The 5,724-nt window shown below is 39.2% G+C and overlaps 1 long non-coding RNA gene across 1 annotated transcript; it reads left to right on the forward strand.

The window, feature by feature from the left end:
- The first annotated feature begins 1,717 nt into the window (after positions 1–1,717).
- Positions 1,718–5,122, forward strand: LOC123662318. Its single transcript, XR_006744479.1, has 2 exons — positions 1,718–1,910; positions 4,854–5,122. It is a non-coding gene; the product is annotated as an uncharacterized LOC123662318 (long non-coding RNA).
- The last annotated feature ends 602 nt before the right edge of the window (positions 5,123–5,724 follow it).

Below are 5,724 nucleotides of genomic sequence, written 5' to 3' on the forward strand. Positions count from 1 at the left end.
ATTGCCTAGCCGAGCCTTATGACGCCACGCCATAGCCAAGCGAAGCCAAGCCAAAGCCAAAGCCATACGGTTCGATAACGATCTTCCGGTTGTGAGTGACATTACGTTCCACCGCCAAATAAAGAGGGTATAAATGAGCCGATTGTTGATTTATGTGATTATTCTTGTGTTAGCATTCAAATAAGTAGAAACGCTGCCAGTTTGTATAAGTGATTATTAATAAAGTAATAATTGTATAAAGTGCTTTAAGTGTTTGTTTTACCTCTGCCGTTTTACTCAGAAGTGGGATAATGAAACGTAATCGCCCTAATGAAGCCGGCAACAGAGTCCGTCCGCCTGGATGGAGTGAGCAAGAACAATATACCAGCGAAGATGAAGAATGTCCGTCACCACCCGCAAGAAAATTATTAAAGTCCTTGCTAGAGAACAAAGTTGAAAGGGCTATACGCGAACTTAATGAAGAAAGCATACCACTTGGCAATTTTAAAGATCATCGCGCCGCGTCCCTCATACCAGAATTTGACCCCGATGGAGAAGATTGCACAGTATCAGCATGGTTAAAGAAGATTGATCAGTTGGGTGACATACATGGCTGGGATGATAAAGTAAAAGCCTTTCACTTACAAGACAAACTTCGCGGGCAAGCTCGAAAGTGGTACAACAGACTCGATGAATATAACTATACTTGGAATGAGTGGAAACATTTGTTGGTACGAGCTTTTCCCAAACATCGCGATTATAGTGCTTTATTAGACGAAATGATGCATAGAAAAAAATTACCGAACGAGACAATGACGAAATACTATCAAGATAAAATCGCCATGTGTTTTCGCTGCAATCTATCTGATGCTGCCAGTGTCTCGTGTATAATCAGAGGATTACCGACTTCACTACAACCGAATGCACGTGCTTTCCAATGCCAGCGTCCGGATGAACTATATGAGGCATTTCTCTGTTCCCTCGATGATTATCGTTCACCAGTATTCGAAGTACGCGCACCAATCAAGGATACTAAGCAAATGTTCACCGCTGATAAAAAAGTTAATCCTGAAATCGATCCTTGTCCGCGTTGCAAGAAGACAGGTCACATTTTACGAAATTGTACGCTACCTGATCAACGAGTTTGTTTTAAGTGCGGTCGGCAAGGTCATATTGCCTCCCGCTGTTCAAGTATATTAACTTCACAAGCCAAACCGAACCTTGAATCGGATAGCAATACCAAGGAAATCAGAATAGTGCAAAATTATAACGAAATTTATAAGAAAGTTGTGAAGGTCAACGGAATTTTTCTAAAGTCATATATAGATACGGGTAGTCAAGTGAATGTTATAAATTCTCAAATTGTTTCTCTTTTGTCACTGAAAGTTTCACCTACCAACACTATTCTAAAAGGTTTTTCTGGTGGTTTACTTACAAGTCGCGGGGAAGTACAATTTGATTTAGAAATCGATAACACTGTAGTACAATGTACTGCACATGTTACAGAAATGGATATGCAAGACATTCATTTATTAATTGGACAACCAATTATAAACGCTGATCACATATCACTTGTGGTGACAAATGGGACGGCTACGCTAAGAGTGGATTCTGGTCCTTTAACTGGATTTGATGTAGTGGAAAAAGTTAACAAGTTTAAAGTGGTGACTTCAAGCAAGGAATCTTTACCACCCGGTGCCTCAATCATCAAAGTTAGAGTGCTGGGTAATACGTCCGGGAACGATGTTTGTACAACGCCACGCCACTATGAACTGCAGGGCGTGTCCTACATGTTACCAGCGACCTTGCTCCGAGGTAGCGAGGGCTACATTAAGGTTGTCAACACTGGGACCGTCAATGTTGACTGGGAAGCCGGCGAGATTTTAGCTCGAGCCGAGAGCTATGACGAATTAGCCAGCCAGCCTAGCCAGGTGAGTCAAGCCAAGCCATTTTTATTCAACTTGCCTGCTACTTCACCAAATAATAGAAAATGCTTAATGACTTCTACTTACAATATAAATAATGTAAATTCGTCTGCCTCCATCTTTACGGTGAACCAAATATCTAGTATTCACATAGGCGGTGTACCTATTTGCGAAATTAGTATGGGAAGTTTAAATGAAAACGAGCGTAATAGTTTAATAAATTTATTGCTACAGTATAAACATACCTTTGCAAATAATACGAAAGATCTTGGTTGTACAAAGATAATACAAATGAAAATAAAACTTACTACGCAGCAACCAATATATCGTCAACCTTATAGGTTATCGCACACTGAGCAACAAATAGTTAATTCCAAAGTCCATGAATTATTAGATGCTGGTATTATAAAAGAGTCCGAGTCAAATTATGCCTCTCCGGTTATCTTAGTCAAGAAAAAGAATGGTGATAGTAGATTATGTATTGATTATCGTGCTCTTAACGCTATCACTATTAAAGACAGATATCCATTGCCTAACATTGACGATCATATTTCTAAATTAGCCGGTAAGAAATATTTTACTAGTCTTGATATGGCCCAAAGTTATCATCAGTTATTAATCGCACCAGAGGACACTCACAAAACTGCTTTTATTACACCTCAGGGTCAGTACGAATATTTACGTGTTCCATTTGGCTTAGCAAATGCACCATCTGTTTTTATGCGGGTGGTTAGCAAAATTGTTAATTCAATTCGTTGTACACAGAGTGACAGTTCACGTCATGAGATTCTCGCCTTTTTAGATGATTTACTTCTACCCTCAATAGATTTTATTTCGGGTTTAAGAATGTTAGAAGCGGTATTACAAAAATTTCAATCGGAAAATTTAAAATTAAATATGAAAAAGTGCTCTTTTTTTACAAGATAAAGTAACTTATTTAGGACATGAAATTTCTCAAGACGGGATTAAACCTGCAGAGCCAAAGTTGATTGCGGTTTCACATTTTCCTATACCTAAGAATGTACATGAAATACGTCAATTCATAGGACTTTGTAGCTATTTTCGAAAATTTATTAATAAGTTCGCGATTATCGCCCGCCCTTTAACAGAACTAACAAAGAAAAATGTACCGTGGGTATGGGGTGATAAACAAATTGGTAGTTTTAATGAATTAAAGAAATGTTTGTGCTCTAAACCAGTTTTAGCTTTATATGATTCTACTTTAAATACAGAAATACATACCGATGCGTGTAAGTTAGGCATAGCGGGTATATTATTCCAGCTGCAGCTTGACGGAACCCTACGTCCGGTTATGTATTTTAGCCGAGTAACGTCTAGAGAGGAAACTATGTACCATAGCTATGAGTTAGAGACGTTAGCGGTCGTGGAATCTTTGCGTAAATTCAGAGTGTACGTTATAGGTAAACACGTAAAAATAATCACTGACTGTACTGCCGTCCGTGCCACTCTTACTAAACGAGATATTATTCCCCGTATCGCTAGGTGGTGGTTGCTAATACAAGAGTACGATATTAGTGTAGAATATAGACCCGGGGAACGAATGAAGCATGTGGATGCGTTAAGTAGAAATCCTATTGATGCAGTAAATATTAATCGCCTCGAAATCTCGGATTGGTTCTATACGATTCAGTATCAGGATGATAAATTGAAAAGCATAATCGATCAACTAAACTCTAAGTCTGCTGGGCCCGATATAGTGAATAATTATGTAATATTAGATAACAGACTGTATAGAAAAACGCTCAACGGCAATCGCCTCGTCGTTCCTGGGGCGGCAAGGTGGAAGATCGTTCAAATGCATCACGATGAAATAGGCCACGTAGGATTAAAACGTTGTACAGATCTAATTAAAAATGAATTTTGGTTTCCTAAAATGACACGGTTCATTCGAAAGTATGTAACATCTTGTTTGCATTGTGCTTATGGTAAGGGAGAATACGGTAAAAAGGAAGGTATGTTACACCCGATTCCCAAGCCAAATGAACCCTTTAGAATGGTCCATATCGACCATTTAGGCCCTTTCTGTAGAACTAAGAAAGGTCACGAATACATGTTGGTTATAACGGACGCATTTTCGAAATTTGTAATCGCAGAACCTACTAGGACAGTCAATTCCGTAGAAACATTAAGAGTACTCAAAAGAACATTTTCATTATTTGGTTATCCAGATAGAGTAGTGACGGATCATGGTAAAGCTTTTACCAGTAGGTATTTTAAAAAGTTCGCGATAGACAAACAGTTCAAACATACATTAAATTCAATTGCGTGTCCGCGTGCTAATGGACAAGTTGAACGCACTAATCGAACTATACTAAATGCTCTACGCGCCACTGACCCTAGTGAAGCAGCTAATAACTGGTCTAACTGCCTCCCCGACGTTATTTGGGGTATAAATAATACCGTAAATGATACTACTGGTTTTAAGCCCTACGATTTGATGTTTGCACGTGATGGTAGGCCAGTGTGTGATGTAACGATTCCAGATCAGGTATCAGAGTCAATTCAGTCTAAGCGCGAAAAGGCCAGTGCACGTATTGATAAGGCCACCGCTAAGATGAAGCGAAACTTTGACAAACGCCGCAAAAGGAGTCATATTTACAAAAAGGGAGACTTGGTTCTATGGAGGCAGGCGCCTACAAGTAGTGCTGCTAAGGTTAACACTAAGCTAGATGACTTATATTCAGGCCCTTATATTGTAACTAAAGTCATAGGTAACGATAGGTATAGAATTAGGAGCATAAAGGGGTTAAGAGGCTACAAAAACTTTACCGGGTTAGTTTCCGCTGACTCTTTGCGACCCTATCGTAGTGTAGCCCTAGTCTCAGATAGCGCGAGCAGCTCTGACGACCAACTAGAAACTGAAGATCTTATTGACCTTCTAGAAAGCTAATTGACAACGTCTTCCCATTGCGGGAGCAATTGTTTCAGGATGGCCGACTGTAACGCCACACCATATTGCCTAGCCGAGCCTTATGACGCCACGCCATAGCCAAGCGAAGCCAAGCCAAAGCCAAAGCCATACGGTTCGATAACGATCTTCCGGTTGTGAGTGACATTACGTTCCACCGCCAAATAAAGAGGGTATAAATGAGCCGATTGTTGATTTATGTGATTATTCTTGTGTTAGCATTCAAATAAGTAGAAACGCTGCCAGTTTGTATAAGTGATTATTAATAAAGTAATAATTGTATAAAGTGCTTTAAGTGTTTGTTTTACCTCTGCCGTTTTAATAAAGAGTTTTTAGTGTTTATGAATATTTTAACAAATTTATTTTAAAATTTTACAGTGTTATGCGTATTTGTAATACATAACGTAAGAAGGCATTATTTCCAGAGACAGCCGGTCTGGTGTAGTGATGTGTGTTTACGTCAAAATAGAGCACGTAAAGTTGTCCATCCCGTTTTTTATCATATACACTAGATATATTTGTGCCGATGGACCGATTGGACCGACGATATACGTAAGATTGCCGGTGTCGGCTGGATGAGGATTGCGGAAGACCGGGATGTCTGGCGCGAACTTGGGGAGGCCTATGTCCAGCAGTGGACTGCGATAGGCTGAAGTGAAGTGAAGTGAAGTGATATTTGTACCAAGCTGGATGTTACAGGTTGAATTAAATCAACCAACCAAACATCGATTCTCGTATACCTAACAAACATTGAAAATGTTCTTTTTTTGAATTTAAATATTTAAAGATCTGGCTTTAAAAATTCTCGTTATTTCAGAATATGTATGTTTTAGGAAATACTATAAAATAGCCCGCAGTTCATAGGAGCGGTTTAAACAATAAATTCGGTTG

The sequence above is a fragment of the Melitaea cinxia genome, chromosome 18, assembly GCF_905220565.1.
Source record: "Melitaea cinxia chromosome 18, ilMelCinx1.1, whole genome shotgun sequence".
NCBI lineage: Eukaryota > Metazoa > Arthropoda > Insecta > Lepidoptera > Nymphalidae > Melitaea > Melitaea cinxia.